An 18,468-nucleotide genomic window follows, 5' to 3' on the forward strand; every position below is an offset into this window, starting at 1 on the left:
TTAGACAAAAAAGGGGGAAATGTGGTGGTATTGTGTTCCCTAAAATATTGTGCACCCTAATAAATTTATCTGGGGTCAGAGAACAGAACAGCTACTAGATACAGAGGCTAGAAAATGGTGGCACTCACGCCTTTAATCCTAGCATTCCAGAGGCAGAATGTCTGGATCGCTGTGAGTTCAAGGCCACATTGGAAACAGCCAGGCATGGTGATAAACGCCTTTAATCCCAAGAAATGAGCCTTTAATCCCAGGAAGTGAGGGCAGAAAGCAGAAAGGTATATAAGACGTGAAGACCAGAAACTAGAAGCTTTTGGCAGGTTAAGCTTTCAGGCTTTCAAGAAGCAGTTCAGCTGAGATCTATTCGTATGAGAACACAGAATTTCCAGTCTGAGGAAATAGGATCAGCTGAGGACTGGAAAGGTGAGGAAGCTGTGGCTTGTTCTGCTTCTCTGATCTTCCAGCATTCACCCCAATACCTGGCTCCAGGTTTGTTTTCATTAAGACTTTTTAAGATTCATGCTACAGCCTGTTGAAGTAACTTTCAGACATTACCTTACTTCTCTTCCAGTGGTTCAGCAAGTCTATCACTAACTAGAGTTCAATACTTTTCTCCATTGTCTCTATATGCTTGCATTCCTAAATCTCCATGGCTTTCACAGATGCAGTGGGGAGCTCTTATTTAGGTGTGTAGTATTACCACTATCTTGGAAACTTCTCTCATAGCGCTTTATGGATTTCACAAGTAAAAATGCATAGAGCACATTTTTATTATACTAAAAAATATTTTTATTGATCTGAAATTCAAACTTAAGCTCCAAAGCCTATATTTTATGTGGCAGGCCTACTTTATAGTAAATTTCAATCTTGCTCTAGTAAGTCAAACATCATTCTGATCTTTTCCACCATAGATTTTGCTTTTAAATAAATCCCACATTTATCACTGTATGTAAAAAGCATGTTCTTTTAATTTTCTAATGGTACTCTTTATTACAAAATAGTTTGTTATGCATTATTTATATTGAGCTTTCTCCACTTTTTGTCTGTTATAAATTGTTATGCACAAAAAAGCACAGAGACATTCTTTAGCTTCCAGTTGCATTCTGAAAAAAGTACAAATTTCTTGACCTAAGTTTGTCCTTCTTCTAGGTCTCTAGGCTACCTCCTGCCACTCTTTCCTCATGGGCCCCTTTATCTAGTCACTTTTGTATCAGTTACTTTTCTGTTATCGTGATGAAATCCATGAGAAGCAAATGGAGAGTTGGTTAATTTGACTTGCAGTGAAGAGATGCTGCTCCTGCTAGCTCGGAAGGCACAGTGGTATGAGCATGGGGGGTCTGGTCACAGTGCATCTGAGGTCAGGAAGCAAAAAGTGCACAGGAAGTGGAGTTGGGCTGTGACACTTGAATGTCTGCCCCACTTCTTCAGCAGGGCTTCACCTCCTAAATATTTCACAAGCTTCCAAAGAAGATCACCTCTGGGGAACAAAGGGTTGGAAAACATAAATCTGTATGGGACATTTTACATCCAAATCACACCATCACTGCAGGGTCCTGCAATTTCCACACTATGCTCCCTGGAGTTTACTGTCAGCTCAGTGGACCACTGTTCCTTCCTACTTGTTTCTGGTGTGCTTTGCTTTACACACTGCAAATGGAGCCATATACATTGCCCCTAACCTCTCTGGGCTTCTCTCTGTCTCCTCTTCATCTGTGGCACAGAATAATAATTCTTTTCCGAGAGAGTTATTATAAAGATTAAGTGAATTGAAACAGTACCCTGCCTCTGGGAGTACCATGGATTTCTAGAAGCTTATACAAGCTAATTTATAATGAATACTAAGAAGAGAAAAACTGATCTTCACAGCAACACAGTGAGAGTTAATAGAGGGAGAAATGTGAGCAAAGAGGAAAAGAGCCCAGCAATATCCCCGTGAGTGGGGTAAATGACAGGATAATATGGGTAGAAATGGAACATGAGGGATAGATTCAAAGGACCACATTTTAAAAACAATGGCATGAATGACTATCTAAGAGGAATAAAATATATCACTGACCATGGGTGTCTTGTAGTTTGGTAAAGGTTTCAGAAAATAGATTGGTGCTGTGGGATGTCCTGTATGTCCTGTGGGAGCCCATTCTCAGGTTCTTTGTGGCGTTACCCAGCAGGTCCGTATAGAGGATGATTAGGACCATGGGCCTGAGTGCAGGTGTTTGAGATGGTCTGCACTTGGCTGTGCTGGGGGATGGTCTGTATGCTCTGATTGGTTAATAAATAAAACCTGATTGGCCGTGGCTAGGCAGGAAAGATAAGCGGGACTAACAGAGAGGAGATATAAAAGGACAGAAAGGCAGAAGGAGACGCTGCAGCCGCCGCAATGACCAGAGAGGCTGCAGCCGCCGCCATGACCAGCAGCATGTGAAGACGCCAGTAAGCCACCAGCCACATGGCAAGGTATAGATGTATGGAAATGGATCAATTTAAGCTATAAACACAGTTAGCAAGATAAGGACAGTTGGCAGGAGGCCTGCCACGGCCATACAGTTTGCAAGCAATATAAGTGTCTGTGTTTATTTGGTTGGGTCTGAGCGGCTGTGGGACTGGCGGGTGACAGAGGTTTGTCCTGACAGTGGGCAAGGCGAAAAAATCAATCTACAGATTGGATTTGGTAGGAAATAAGGGTTAGTTTTAGATATGAAAAATTAAGGATGCTAACAGGATATCGTTGGAAACAACCATTAGGTTACCCTAATTCTTTTTCTTTTTTCACTGCTAGGCAGAAGCTGGAGACCAGAGAAGCATCTGGTACCACCACCACGGACTTCTCAAATCCAATTAAAATGTCTTAGTCATATAGTATTGGGGCTTTGCATCATCTTTTACAAAATTAAGCACATTTAATCTTCATCAGCTATGTTACATAATTTTGTTACAGAATCTAACAAAATTATCTAAGATTTCCAAGCTGAGAAATTATGTTCAGACTAGAATTACTCACAAGGAGAAATAAATTGATCTCAAGTTAATTTGTTTTCTCTGAATGCATTTTAAAAGTTGGACAATGAACAGAGTGACACTTTTATGATGAAAATATTTATAGAACTAAATGCTTCTAGTATGTGCATTTTAGGGATTCATTACTTTTAACCAAATGAATGTGTTCATAATATCATCTTTATTTTCTTTCCTCTTTAAGGTAGTTTTTCATTTCCTCTTTAAGGAAAGTTTTTATTTCCTCATTGAGGGAATGTTTTATTTCTTCTTTAAGGGCCTCTATCATCTTCTTAAAGTCATTTTTAGGGTTGATTTCTTCTGTTTCTTCTGTCATGGTATGTTTAGGTCTTGCAGGTGTAGAATCACTAGGTTCTGATGTTGCCATATAGGTCTTTATGTTGTTGTCTGTATTTTTGCACTGGCGTCTACTCATCTCTTCCTCTGTGCAGTGCAGGTGGTGTCTGTGTCTGAGAGTGCCTCTCTTGTTCTAATTTTTAGTCTTGGTTTAGTAGGGGTTCTTGGTTAAATTGGTGCTATTGGGCTATTTCTTCAGGGGCAGCTGATTTCAATCGGTGAATTATATACTTATGATTCTGGTGATCTGGTTTGGTGTCTGGGTAGTGCCTTCTTCTGTGTTCCCAGGTCACGTTTTGTTCATTTGTCAACTCCTCAGCTGATCTTGTTTCTTCAGACTTTAAACTGTAGGCATCTGAATCCTCTCCCAGATGGGTTTCAGCTGAGCAGGGTAGTCTCACCAACACCTCCAAGTTGTTGGGTTTCACAGGATCAGCAGCTGGGCCCTGGGTTGTCCTCAGACGGAGTGTTCAGATTCGTTCTGGTTCTGACCCATGGAGATAGCTTCTTCCCCAGATGTTGGGGTTAGGGGCGTCCCTGTTCCAAGCTGCGTCTGCTTGTCTCCGTCCCTGGGCCTGTCTACCTCTGCGGTCCACCGCTGGGCCTGTATGTCCCTGTCAGCTGCCGCTGGGTCTGTCTGCCTCTGGGGACCGCCACCAGGCCTGAATGTCTCTGCCGGCTGCCGCCAGGACTGAATGTCTCTGCTGCTGCTGCTGGGCCCGTCTACCTCTGTGGGCTGCCGCTGGGCCTGAATGTTTCTGCTGGCTGCCGCCGGGCCTGAATATCCCTGTCGGCTGCCGCCGCTGGGCCCGTCTACCTCTGTGGGCCGCCGCCGCAGGCCTACCTGCGTCTGCTTGTCTCCACCACCGTGCCTGTCTACCTCTGTTGACCGCCACTGGGCCTGAATGTCTCTGCTGGCTGCCGCCGGGCCTGAATATCCCTGTTGGCTGCCGCCGCTGGGCCCGTCTACCTCCGCGGGCCGCCGCCGCAGGCCTACCTGCGTCTGCTTGTCTCCACCGCCAGGCCTGTTTACCTCTGTGGGCCGCCGCTGGGCCTGAATGTCCTCATCTTTATTTTCTTAAATGTGACAGTTTACACTGGGAGCTAGAGTTATAATCCATTATCTTTTGGGATAGATATTTGTGGAAACTCAGTCTGTTATGAAATTGACTACAGGTATTTTACTGCTGGTTGCAAACTTTACTTTTTCACAAAAGGGGTTATTCATTGTTTAAAATGTTCTTTTTCATGATGTCATGTTGCTTACAATACCATCTCTTCTGCTCAGCACACTGAATTCTCCAGAAACATGCCATGTGCTCAGTAATTTTGGTTGAATGTGTTTATGTGTTTTGCCAAATTTGAAAATCGTTAAAGAAACCAAGGTAGCATAATCTGGAGAACAGAGTACTAAAATGCTTGAGGAAGCCAGAGAGAGGAAGAACCAGGGGAGATACTGCCAGACATGCGTCATTTGCCTGTTCTGTGAAGCTGTGGTGTCTGCTGATGAGGCTTGCGCATGCCTCTACATATTGTGTGAAAGATGCAGGCACACCCTGTGCCAGAAGGCTCCAAGAGAAGCTCCCTTCTGAATGAAATACTCACTTTTTAAAGGAAAAAATAATTTAGAGAATACTGATGACTGAGCGACGTGATCTCTTGGGACGCTTTAGTTGTGTGATTCCAAGAAAGCTGGCCATTACCAAAAAATTAAGGCTTAGCAGTTCTAGCCAAGAATGCTGCTCAGTGTTCACAGGGAGAAACTGAAGTATATTGTGAATGAGTCCAAGTTGGCGGAGAGGGCCTGGGGTTTGCAAGATATTTCCTCAGTCTTGCCTGATTTTATTTAATTAAAATTTCTTCTTTTGGTATCCTTGTGGGACCCTAATGAAGAAGAAATCATCAAACAGAGGCTAATTCATTTCAGCCTAGTTAGGATTCATCAAACTGGTTCTTGCAATAATTCAATACAAGATGAGCCCAGAAGGGGAGAACAGGAATCATAAGGGAGAAATGGAGTGAATTACTTGGCTGTTGACGATAGAGTGTGAAAGGATAAGAGGCAGCTCTCCCTTAGGGTATGTTGGAGAGCACCCTGAAACCCCTTGGTCTCCCCCTTTGGGCTAATATGTTCCTGAGATTCTCAAAGGCAAAGCAACTTTCCTCGAATCACAGCATATACCAGTAGCAAAGTGAAACCTCCCATTTGGTCCACTTGGATGTGTTATTTTCAAATACACCTGAGCCTTTCTCAGTGAGTTTCCCAAGTGCTGCAGCCCTTGCCCATCATTGCCTCAGAAGTGCTGTTAGAGCATCCAGTCTTCCAAACGAGCCTTAACTCCTCTCTGTCTTCCAGATCTCTTTTCCATGAGTCAAGGATATTGTAAACTTGAACTTTTAGAAACACCTTCTTATTTAAATACATTAAAAATCATACAATGAGAGTGGATTTAACAGTGATTTGCTGTGGGTTTTGAATTCCCTTTCATGTTTTACTTACTTTAATTTTGCCTCCTCCAATGATCTGCAATTCTCCAAAAGTTCTGGTAATTGTTCTTTCTCTCCAAGGAATGACATCTAACTCGCATGGAATTTTATTTTGGGCTCATGAGCTCCATGACTTCATTGGCTTTTATAAGACCTGTTGGTTATGAGACAAACTTTCCTTTTAAACTGTTGCTCAGTGTCAAACCCACTATTTTTAGGATGGGCTTCCAAAAGCTCACTGATTGATTGGTTTCTGTGTTAGGGACCTGTAGCTAGAGTTTTCCTGCCTTGCCCACAGTCAGGACAAATCTTTGTCTTCCGCCAGTCCCACAGCCACTCAGACCCAACCAAGTAAACACAGAGACTTATATTGCTTCAAACTGAATGGCCGTGGCAGGCTTCTTGCTAACTGTTCTTATATCTTAAATTAATCCATTTCTACAAATCTATACCTTGCCACGTGGCTTGTGGCTTGCCGGCATTTTCACATGCTGCTTGTCCTGGCAGGCAGCTGGCAGTGACTCTTTCTGCCTTCCTGTTCTTTTATTTCTCCTCTCTGTTAGTCCTGCCTATACTTCCTGCCTAGCCACGGGCCAATCAATATTTTATTTATTGACCAATCAGAGCAACTTGACATACAGACCATCCCCCAGCACAGCAGACCATCTCACATACCTCCACTCAGGCCTGTGGTCCTAATCATCCTCTATTCGGACCTGCTGGGTAAAGCCACGAGGAACCCAAGAATGGGCTCCCACAGGACATACAGAACATGCCACAGCAGGGACCTCTCTATGTAGACGTGGTTTTGTGTGCAAAAACATTCTGTAACTCTGCTGTTGTGTTCCGTCAAAGTGTTCTGTTGTAAGTGATGGACACCAATTTCACCTCCTTTTTAGATTCATAAAATATCAGATATTCATAAAATACCACAAGTCTCACAAGGGAATGGAGATATTAAGTGTTCAAATGTTGAATGCTTTCAAATGAAGCAGTCAAACCTGAATAAAAAGTCTGGTTTATTTTTCAGATGGCAAATGATCATGTTTGAAAAGCAATCTTCCATTCAGTGACTAGACAGGTTGATACTGCTAAGTAGTCGTCGTCGTATTACTATTCAATCTTTTTTCAGACATATTCAGCTTAAAGCTCACTCTGAGCAGACTGTTATTTTTGGCAACCGATTCATAGACAAGTTCAAGAGGCACTGCCTAATATTGCCTATTCTTAAATCTTAGTTTTTCTCATGTGCTTACCGATGCCTTGCAAACAGGCACAGCATGAACCTATGACCTGGCTTCTCAGAAGTTCTTTGGGCTCTAAGAACACTGGCTCCATTCAAGGGTCTTGGGACTTCTACATGGAGAGACTGTATCAGTGTTTCCTGCCTCTAGTCTTAGCAGAGTTCCTTAAGCTTTAAACATGAACATGTCGAGAAAAGGAGGCCTTCAAGAGTTGGGAAGAAATGTTAGTGAAACTATAGCCTTGCTCATATGTACGGCTGACTTCAGAAATGCTCAAATGCCTTTTCTAAGAAACTATACACGTTCATCTCCTCACTCATGCCTGTAAGGAGGCAACTTGGAATGCACAGCAGTCTAGGGACATTGTGAAACAGTGTCAACTGTGGAAAACTTGTGAAATATTTAGGTGAAGGGAAGTCTGAGATGGAAAATAAAAACACAAAAGGGCTATGAGATACAGAAATGTGATTCAACTGAAAATCATTGAGAATTTAAAAACATACCTAAAACAAAACAAAACAAAACAAAAAACAAAACACTGGCCTGTTAAAAGGAATGTTCCCTTCCTATTTTTAATATATTTACATTTCTCGCAAGCAAACTCAGAGTTGGCATACTATCAGTTTCAATGCAAAGTTTACTTAACTGTCTGTTGATCACTAGCCCATGGGATTCTCATCTAGAATATTCTCATGTAAGAAATACATTTAAGTTGGGCCTAAATAAATTCTTCCCCAGAGGCTTCTTGGGATTGTTAAGTACTCTTTATATTTCTGGATGTGCAAAAACTCTGCCCAATTCATTCCTTTCTAAAAACACAAAATTTCTCTTTTCATTGAGAAGTCTTCAGGACAGAAGCCACAATAAAATATCAAGAGTAGAAAATGGTCTTAAATTAATACAGAACCAAAATTTGTACTAGAATATTTATATTTTAATTTAGGTTCTGGATTCCACCCGCTTCCAAATCACATAGTTTCCTGACAGTGTGAGAAAGAAAATAGAAACTGCTAACCTAAATAGAAGGGAAAAACTGAAGCCGGTAATTGAGAAAAACCTCAAGCTTCATGTTTCCAGATCTACCCACGCCTCCCATCCTTTCTGCCAGTTTTTAGAGAATAATACAGTTAGTAAAAACAGAAAAATTTGAAGTCCATGTGGCTAGTTTCATAGTCAGAATCTCCCGGGTAGCAGAAGTGGTTTTCTTCAACAGTAAGTTAGACTATAAAGGGTAATGCAGAAGGCACTGTGCCCCTCCCTGTGTGGGGGGAACATGCGTTATCGTGATGAGACAGTGAAATGAGTTGATGCAATAGGCTATGGAAGCCATCACTTGCTGTTGAGATCACCACGGACCAAAGCTCAGCAAGTTCTGTGGATACAGCCTAGCGCCCTTGACAGGTGATTGTAGTTGCTCATCATTGGCTTCATAACCACTAGGTGACACTGTTGCTTCAAGAGTTAGTGTTGGAAACACTGGTATCCTTTCAAAGGTTTCATTTCATTCTGCCAGACAAATCTGCTGAAGATCACAAAGCCAAGCAGTGGCAGAATTAGAATTCAAGCCTTCATTACTACTATCCCCGTCGCTGATAGAAGTGGTATCTGATTACAAAGCGTACTGGTGGCTAAGAGAGAACCTGCACTTGGCAATTGTATCTCAAATCCAGTTTAGTGCATGGTGATACTGGGGACAAATACTTAAATTTGTGTTTCAGATAAATGACTTTTAAAAACTGCATGTTCTCTACAAATATTTGAATTTCAGACAATCAATGATGCATTTTTTTTGTATAAGTACATCTCAAAATTTTATGAGGCATTCCTGACACAAACTTACTTCTTGTGTTTTTCAAATTTTACTAGGCATGTATTTTTCGTTATCTGACAAGGCTCCCTTAACTATTTCTAACTAAACTGGGAAGTTTAACCAAATTCCCTCGGTTTCCTTCTGCTCCGCCCTGGATACCCCCCCTTCTCTATTCCCCTTCCTTTCCCGTGTGAGCACACTGTCACTCACTCGCCTTCAAGGACGCTGTTGCAGCTCTGTCTTCTACACTTCTTCCTCAGTGTTGCTCTGTCCACCACCCACGTCCTTGCAGCGTTTCCACTCTTTTCTCTGTCACTTTTTCACATCTGAAATAACAATTATAGACTCCTGTCCTGAAAGTCTTCCAGCGTCATTACACTTAGGGAAAGAATGGCCGTTAGGTTTCTTAGCACTCTCTTCTTTTCAGCCAAGTGCCGTCTATTTTCTTTACCCATTACTGTAGTAAAACTGTTTTCCTCAGGGTCACTTAGCAACTTTTGAGTTGTTAAATTCCATACTGCTTTAATCACCCACCTTCTCTTTCCTAATCCTTCCCTTACCCATATTATTTCTCTTGATAATATTTATTATGATTTATCATCCCCTTTCTTGTGAGTGATTGAATGATTCCTGATTTCTCTCATAACAGTATCATCAAAAACCAAATCACATGGAAACATTCCTCATTAACATTCTTTGACTGCAAATATTTCACCATGTTACTCAGTTTCTTCTCTGTTCATGAATCTCTCTATGTTTGGTTTTCAGTCTGATTGTATTATCAACTAAAGGTTTAAGTTTTTCCCGAGACCTAGAGATTAACAGAAAAGGAATTGTATTCCATTTTTCCTATCTTGGTTTCCTGAATTGATCATCATGGGATTGAAAAAAAAGTACATCCTTCTTGGATTTACAACTCATTTGGTAAACTGCAATCACCATATTGCTATTGGGCTGTGCCTGTGAGAAGGAGATTGAGAGAAAAAAAAATGCTTTCCTTGTCTCATATACAGAGTAGGTCAGCATGTTATAAATAGCTCTCTTGAGGATTGTGATATAGTCACTTTACATTCTCATTTTGGAGCATTTTCTGTTCAATATACTGACTAGAGTGTAGGAAGTTTCATGCATACTTTGTACCATATTCTTAATTTCAAGTATCAATTCTTTGAGGGTTAGTTTAGAAGTTGAGCTCTGGGCCCTAGGTTTTAATGACTCTTAAGATCTCAGCTGTGTTAAATATAACTATAAACTATAACATAAACTATAACTATAAACTATAAACTATAGTTCATAAACTATAACATCTCCTCATTCTTGGGACTTTTGTAGGCTTGGCTAGTCTATAGAAGTTCATAGAGAGCTGATGTATTATAAAACATTCTGATCATCTTAGACACTTATATAGCAGCCTATCAAAACAATGGCTTCAGATAGTAACAACAGTCATGGAATAGAAAATATTAGTAGTAGTATTTAGTTAGGTTGAAAATTTCATTTGAGCACAGGTTAGTAGATACTCAATAAATCTTTTCTTTGTTGGCATCTAGAAGGATTGGCAGGTATATGAACAATGGGCTACTGACCACATTAATTTTTTCTCACTTTGACACTAGTCTCGAAGTACACTAAACTGTCATTTTCACGGATTATACAGAGAATCACAATTTGTTAAAAGAGATTTAGAGATAAAATGAGGGAGAATATTTTTGCTAAGGCAATTGTTTAAATTAAAATTTCCAGAACAATAACCATAAATCCATACCACACTCAGGGTCACTCCCACTAATACCTATGCCAGACACCTATAATAAATTTATGCAAATTTTTTACTGAACATGATTGATTGCTTTAGAATTCATCTTGACATCATATATTTCAGCTTTCCAGTTTAAGAACAAACCCATCTGCATTGACACAAATGGAAGTAGATTTGAGTTGTCATTAACTTAAGGGACTAAGTAGATAGATTTACAGAAAATTACAATCTAGGTAAGATTGTTCACCCCAGGAGAAGAAGAAAATCATTCAAATTGAATAATAATGGGAAACGAGACATTTATGGTATTATACCTTTACATATTAATGTTTAAAGGCATATTAAAACCTCAGCTCAAAACTGTTGAAAGTCTTGAACATGATTCAAATTATCTTAGCAAATGGTGAAAGAAATTTGTGAGAGCTAACAATTAGAATTTATCAGGGCCTCTCCCATATGCCGAGCGTTGTCCTTGGTACCGACTTATCTAAATGTTCCTTTCAAAGACCTTGAGAAGTTGGCATTTAGTTTCAGCTTTGCTTGCCAAAGCTGTGCTAGTTGGTTGTCTGGCTCCATAGCATGGCACTCCAAACGTTTCTTTTCTGTATGCTTCTTTTGACATGAATAAATAGCAATATTCCTTGTAGGTTGATTTATTGCTTGAACAGATGAATTTTTACTACCAGTAATATATGGGCTATGGCAATGAATATTACAATTCATATGCAATGTAAACTTTGAAATTTCTAGGGTAAATCTCACTTGTGCCACTAATTAATCAGGGAAATAAAAATATGATGCTTTACCTATTTGCTGTTTCTAGAACTGGATGAAATTCTCTGTTTAAGATCTAAAAGTTTCTTAATGTACCGAGTTTTTATTGAATTAAAATGGCTTGAGAACTTTTCTATATTTTAAAGCTATATTTATGTATGTATTTATTTTATTTTATGTAGATGTGTATGTGCCCATATAAGATTATGTGCACCACATGCATGGTGATTGATGCCTGTGGATGTCAGAAAGGGGCATTGAATCCCCTAGAGGTGGAGTTATGGGCAATTTTAAAATCTTCATGTGTGTGCTAGGGAATGAAAGACCAGTACATTCTCACATTCTCTTAACTGCTAAACCATTTTTCCAGCCTCTGTCTCTGTCTCTGTCTCTGTCTCTGTCTCTCTCTCTCTCTCTCCATAGTTAAATAACTACTATAATCATTCATGTTCTCTTTTTATATTACTTTTATCTCACTGTCACCCAGTTTGGCTTCTGTAGACAAGTATGAGAGCTGAGAAGTTCTGATTAGTGTTTTAAGGATTGTTTTGGGAATTGGACATTACTTATAGCTCATGTTTGATTTATGTTGTCAATTGTAGAATAGAAATCATCAAGTAAAAACAATCTCAAAAGAAAAAAATATATATATTTTGTGATTTTAAAGTCTCATAGAAAGTCCAACCATCGGTACTTTAACTATTTACTAAATGACCACTTAGTTTAGAAACTAGACATCATGAAATGTTAAGTCAACACACAGAGCCAGAAAGCGAGACAGCTCAAAAGATGGATTTATTGTAGATCTGGGCTTGTGTAAAATTTGTTACAGAAAAACCCTTTTGGATCATGGGAAAAATAGTGGCCAATAAAATAGCATCATTACGAATGGTTCTTTGGCACTGGGACTCTAGCGTTTTACTTATAAGGAAGTAATAAGAAATATGGGTTTAAAACTTACACCAAGATGTTTCCTCAGTGTTATTTGTAGTAATGAAAATCTTAGAGTAACCAAAGTGTCCATTCCTTGATAGAGAAGCATGTGTAGCATGTGTACTATGGAGCATCTGTAAGAAGGAGGCTTGCTGATGTTCATATATAGTCCTAGAGACACACATTGGGGACCATGATGCCTAAACTATGCAAAGTAAAACATTTCATAGAAGAAATCAGGGTATTAGCACAGAAGTTGAAACTAGCAATATGGGTATAGAACAGATTTGCTTATTCAACACTTCTCTGTAATTTCAAAAACCTATTTCATAATGGTAATTTGATGATTTAATTGGAAAATGAAGAAAAATATTGGTAAAAGTAAATAGTTTTCAAGTTCTTATCCAAGCGCCAGCCCTCTGTGCTTTTCCATTTATCTTCACCCAAACAGTACAAAGCCATAAAGTTTTAAAGTCATAATAGTAACGTTAGCTTTACATTTCATTTTGATTGATTGATTGATTACAATACTGGGGATTCAATCTAGGGCTTCATACATACTAATCAAAAAGTCTACTACTGATCTGTATCCTTGGGTCTCTTTTCACTTTCCTGTTTTCAAAGAGGGTCTGTCTCACTAAGTTGTCCAGGTTAGGTATGAACTTGTAGTAATCCTCCTGTTTCAGCCTCTCAATAACTGTGATTAGAAGCCTATACTACTAGGTCCATCTTCAGCTTTGCTTTTGACATTGGACCTAGTGTTAGATGTGTATATGAGAACAATTTGGTCAGTGTCAACTTTGTAAGTCACCTTAATGTGAATATACCTGTCTCCGGATGAAACTATTAATGTTGGAAGGGAGACTCTTACAAGAATTTTAAGTCCTGGGTCTTAGCACTACCTTATCCTTTTTGACTAAAACCAAAATGATCACCTTCCATAAAGGTATAAAAATGACTACTGTGCTGTTTTAGTCTTTTTAATTAGGGGTGACCATGAGGTGCTATTTCAACTTCATGTGCTAATGAGGCAAGATTCATATTGATTTTGAATTTCCCTTAAAAGTAAGTCAAACCCTATTTACTATGTGAGGGAAATTCATGCTGGGGACTGACTCTTATGCGAAAATACTGGGTTTATGGAATATTTTAGGGATTTCCCTCCTGAATAATATTAAGTTTCAATATGATCTCTTTTTTCTTTATGATTATTATTCATAATAATTCATCCCAAATGCGGGTTATATATCCAGAGAGTCAATGTAGTCATGGGGCAAATTTCACTCTCTTCTTTGTTTCTGTACCAAAGTTTCATGACTGGTGAAGACAGTATACTTGATTTGATATGAATCCTTAATATTCATTTTAGACACAATTAAAAAAACTCATTATATTTGGCCATTCCCAATTCTTTATAAAGAAATTTTATTCTAAAGTATGGTTACTAGTAGACATTCTGCATGACCTTTTTGCATGCAGTCGCTGGAGGAGAATGTCCGGTGTCCTGGTTAGTCGGGGTCTCTTCCTGAGCTTGAAAGTAGGCCAGCGGTCAGAAAATCCCAGTGATCCTTCTATGTCTTCCCTACTACAGCACTGGGACTGTCAGCACACATTATCACATAGTATAAAATAACAACAGAACGAGAAAAAATGAGGTTAAGGAAGAGCTTTGTAAGTTCTCCTTAATCAAAGGCAGTGAGTTAATCGAAGTCAGTAAGTTAAGCACATTATTGAGTCCACCTGGCTTACTGTTGGTGAGCTCACGATTGGACTGGTTGGTTTGTTATGAGAAAACATTGTGGAATCAGGACTGCAGTTGACTTACATGTGGAATGGTATTTAGGAAATGAACAGCTCCTAGGAAAAACAAAGAACTGTTTTCAGAAATTGTAGCACTGAATGAATTAGGCTGGAAGCTGAGAGTCTGTAATATAGTACAGAGGTTAGGATGAAGACCAAAGAGTAGAAATCTTAAATAGTGGGTCTTGGCTTACCAATTAGGAAAAAATGTTCTAATAGTCAGGTCCAAAAATTGGAAGAGGCTGTTTTTCTAAGCTTGTTAACTCCAGTCATTAGAAAATTAAAACTGAATTTGCATTAAGAGCTATGCCTATATATATAAAAATTCGCCTTGATTAGAAGATGGTACCATGTTTAATTGACTTAAGAATAGTGGACCCCTCTTTGTGGATGCATCTCAATATCTGCATCTGGTGAACAGAGAAAAGCTTTCATCTCGACTTCCCCTTTCTCCTGCAGATTGAGCCTTATGCAGTGTCTTTTTTTTTATTAGAAATGCTGTAGATCAACTTCATGTAGTAGACATGAGCTAGAAACTGATGTTATCTATGGTCTGTGAGTCTGTGTTTCCAGGACAACTTGGATACATATCAGTGCTTTAGATTCCCTGCCCCTGCACAGGTGAGGTATCATGCCCAAATCAAAAGTCATATGCCAGTCTTTACTTACATCTCTCAAAACCCAGTAAATGTGATCCAGTTTATAAGCAGCTTAATATTTCCCCAAAGACTCTGACCTCACTCAGGCCTGGCCCAGTTCCCGTATGCTTCAAAATCGCCTTGAACGCTCTCAATGTGAACCCTACACCTCTGTGAAGTCTCAAGCCAGGAGGGTGGCTACCTCTCTTAGGCCTTCTCCCTCTCTTCTGCACATTCTGTTCAGGCTTTCCTCTCTCCACAATGCAGATTCTATAATATAAAGAAAAGGGCTTATGTTAAAAACAAGGGCATTTCTTAGAATTTGAAAGGGCAAGGAGAAGCTGAGCAAGCAAACACAACAGCTCTCCCGATTTTCTCCCTACTCCCTCCACTTGCTTTCTCTTCACAGACGATGCCTATCATTTTGGGGCACGGTGTGGCAATTATGCTCCAACAGTCTAAGTGATCCTTGAGTCATTTCAGCAGAACTACCATACTCATAATTGCCTAGTGGATGCTATGTCTACAGTTCCTTTTATTAAATCATAAAGGAAAAGATAAGAAAATTGTGGGAATAAACCCGATTCATAAGGTATTTATAATATGAGTGAGACAGAAGAAAAGCATGTGAGAAAGATGTAAAGGAAGAAAAAATATATCATAAAAATGACTCAAGCTCTACACCTGTGAAGGCTATTTGAATACTAACCATATAGCATGACCAGAACGTGAAGGCTACCTGAGTACTAACCATATAGCATGATCAGAATGTTGGGGATCCAGGAAAGTATTCATGGAAGATGGAGATTTTAGTAAATATTTTGAAGATGTGAAGAAGAGGATCATGTGACTAGGGATGTCAGTATGTGGTAGCCTGTGAACTGTTACTTGTTGGAACACAAGGTCTGGGTGGGATGGGAGGAATTTACCTCCAGTGGGAAATCCCCCTGTGCCTGAGCATACAGCTTGTCCTGCGTGACTTCATTATTTATTTATCCATTTTTTTTTTGGCTGGGAGGACGTTAATTATACCTTTTCCTATTTCCTACATTAAATGCCCCCTAAAGTCCTAAAGTAGATAATACTTACCTTCCCCTCCTCCACAGTGATTATTTAATACATACTTGTTGAATTAGAGTTTACGGTAAGCTAGTTGGGGGCAGTGAGGGATAGAAGAATTACACTATTTTTCTTAATAAGTTTGAGTTTAATGTTGGAAATGACAGAGATTTAAACATGTTAATGATGTGATCAAAATGATGTTTCAGGAGGAAGACTTTCCTGTCAGTCCATATCTGAAGTGGAAGACAATCAGAGAATCTTTTGATGTCTATAGCTGTTCACTGGACATTCAGGGAAGAGATGGCCCATATGGGTGGTATACAATACTGAACATTAAACTACCTTTAGTCACTGGAACTTTCAAATAAATATTATTAGTCTTAATGAACTTTATGGACTGGCTAAGTCACTTTGAGAATTTCATGTGTGTGAAGAAATTCCTCATAAAGCTTTTTTTGTTTGGTATTGCTGATTATAAATAAGACTGACAGCATGCTCCAGACTAAGGTTTTGGCAGGCTTTAAGTAATGTGTCTGCATACAGGATTGGAAAGAATGGAAGCAGAGCTCTAGATTTAAACTTTAGAGAAGATTTTTGGGAAGGATTTATTTTCTTAGGAACTGTCTGATGAGCTATCTAAGCACTAAGCTCTGATACAACTCTATCCCCTTCAGAGCAGGAATGTTTTAGTATAATTGCTGGCACTGATGTGATACAGGCAGTTCTGTGTAGATTCACTTTTACTCACAAAAGGTCCAGGAGAATTATTTGTGTCTAGGATTTAACAGAAACTTAAAAATTGGAAATCACAAAATAGTTATTGATTGGTGACTTCAGTGAAGTTTTCAATGATTTTTCTTCTCATTTTTTTTCAGCATAGGTTTGAACTTATAGCCTAGATTTATTTTAAAAATTTCATGTTTATCTTAATTAAAGTTATATGCAATGTGTGCATACATAGTTTCTGATTTTCATTGTGCGTATATGCTGAGCAGAGTACATACAACACAGGAAGAGATGCCCACTTGCAAAAGAAAGTCCACCTAAATGTCCTATTGTGTTGCATTTGTCTTCCGAGGCTATTTTTATATCAAATGATAACTTTAAAATGCTACAATTTGCAGCATCCTCTCTGAATGAGATTCTTCCGTCTCTCTTTTCCTCTTTCTTTTTGTTTGTTAGGGACTGAACCAATGGCCTCATGCATGCTAGGCAAAAACTATCCCACTGAGCTTCATCTCAGTCCTGATAAGACTCCTTCTCTATAAACCTTTAATCTGACCCTGAGCTAGAAATGTATTGATGTGTTAGACATTTAATGTGATGTGAATACTGGAAAAATATGGAATAAATTCCATACATTCATATAAGACGTACATATCTTTATACATTTAGGATTCATAGAAAATGAAAAAAGTATTGCCACGTAGCTACAAAGCAAGGGATATCATATTTTGGAAGGTGAGAAAGTAGCTCTTCCACTTAATTTACATAGTGGGAGAAAGCATAGCAGTAGCCCTTTAGAGAATCCAGGGACCTAAATTCTTACTGTTCTAATAGCTTCCAGCGTCTGCTGCCCAGTTTCTGGACAAATGGACTTAGAAAGCACTGCAACAAGCTACATGCATGCTTTCCTTCCTTTTGGCTTCACAGTTTTTACTTAGAATATTGGCTTTTTGGGTTAATTCCAATGGTTCAGATCATAATGTAAGCTTATTCTTTTGGAGGCTGTGGGAAACAATAATACAATAAAATCTTTGACAGTCTATTCTGTTATAAAATGTAACACTCATTCTTAAGAGCACAACACTCTACTAAAAGTTATGTCAACAAAAGATAGTATTACACACACACACACACACACACACACACACACAGACACGAGTGCCACTTCAAACAATAGTTTTAATGATACCAAATTCCTCAATAAACTTTTCTTACAGTGACATAAGTATGTTAATTAAAAACTTAGACAATCAGTGAAAAGTGAATGAGCAGAGACAAGAAGAAAAATAAACTCTAGCCACAAATATTTGCTCATTGTGGTACTTATTTCTTTAGCCCAGGAGATGAAATTTCAGTTTGTTTATAAGAACTAGCTAGTCCTCCCTCAGATGACACAGTGGCTATCTGAATGTTTTTTGTATGAATGAAAACCTCGTGTCCCAGAGAATAAAAAGACAAGGACTCACATAGTCTCCTATCAGGTTTCTGGCTTTTGTGGATTTGGCAATTTTTAGACATGTTGAAAATATACACCTCAAAGAAGTATGACAGTCGTCTCCGAGCATATTCTGTACAGCAGATCTCTCTGGCAGTCATGACTTAGCTATAGCTTGTAGGGAGACACTGGGCTGGCCCCGTGCTTCCTGGTTCATTAGCATAGCCCAGCCCACTTCCAACACACGCCCAGAACTACCTCATTAACCATTAGGAATGCAGCCAAAAACATAAGACGACAGTGAATATAAAGGGAATTACTGGCAAGGGAGCTGTAACCATCTCACCACTGAACCCATTACTTTTCCAAGATCAGAAAAGTATTACATTAACAGGAATCATTTCTTATTCAGATAAGAATTCAAGGTTTGGGTCTATCATTTTTATCTAGAATAA

At 39.1% G+C, this 18,468-nt stretch overlaps 1 protein-coding gene and 1 long non-coding RNA gene across 10 annotated transcripts in view; one reads left to right on the plus strand and one right to left on the minus strand.

The window, feature by feature from the left end:
- The window catches only part of Lrrc69 (leucine rich repeat containing 69), a 129,984-nt gene that overhangs the window by 111,050 nt on the left and 466 nt on the right, over window positions 1-18,468 (plus strand). For 6 of the 9 annotated variants that reach the window (XR_013048983.1, XR_006069260.2, XR_006069261.2 and 3 more), the window contains one exon: window positions 16,059-16,240. The exons of 1 other annotated variant lie outside the window; for it this stretch is intronic. The gene's annotated coding sequence lies outside the window, so the exon portion shown is untranslated. Of the gene's footprint in view, window positions 1-2,773; window positions 2,857-15,199; window positions 16,039-16,058; window positions 16,241-18,468 lie in introns of those variants that run through there. 2 more of the 9 variants (XM_076563873.1, XM_076563874.1) reach the window with 2 other exon arrangements.
- LOC143271807 (uncharacterized) lies at window positions 13,390-18,190 on the minus strand. The gene is made up of 4 exons (XR_013048984.1): window positions 18,045-18,190; window positions 14,993-15,060; window positions 14,178-14,209; window positions 13,390-13,951 (listed from the first exon to the last, which is right to left on the minus strand). It is a non-coding gene; the product is annotated as an uncharacterized LOC143271807 (long non-coding RNA).

This window comes from Peromyscus maniculatus, chromosome 2 (genome assembly GCF_049852395.1).
Source record: "Peromyscus maniculatus bairdii isolate BWxNUB_F1_BW_parent chromosome 2, HU_Pman_BW_mat_3.1, whole genome shotgun sequence".
Lineage (NCBI taxonomy): Eukaryota > Metazoa > Chordata > Mammalia > Rodentia > Cricetidae > Peromyscus > Peromyscus maniculatus.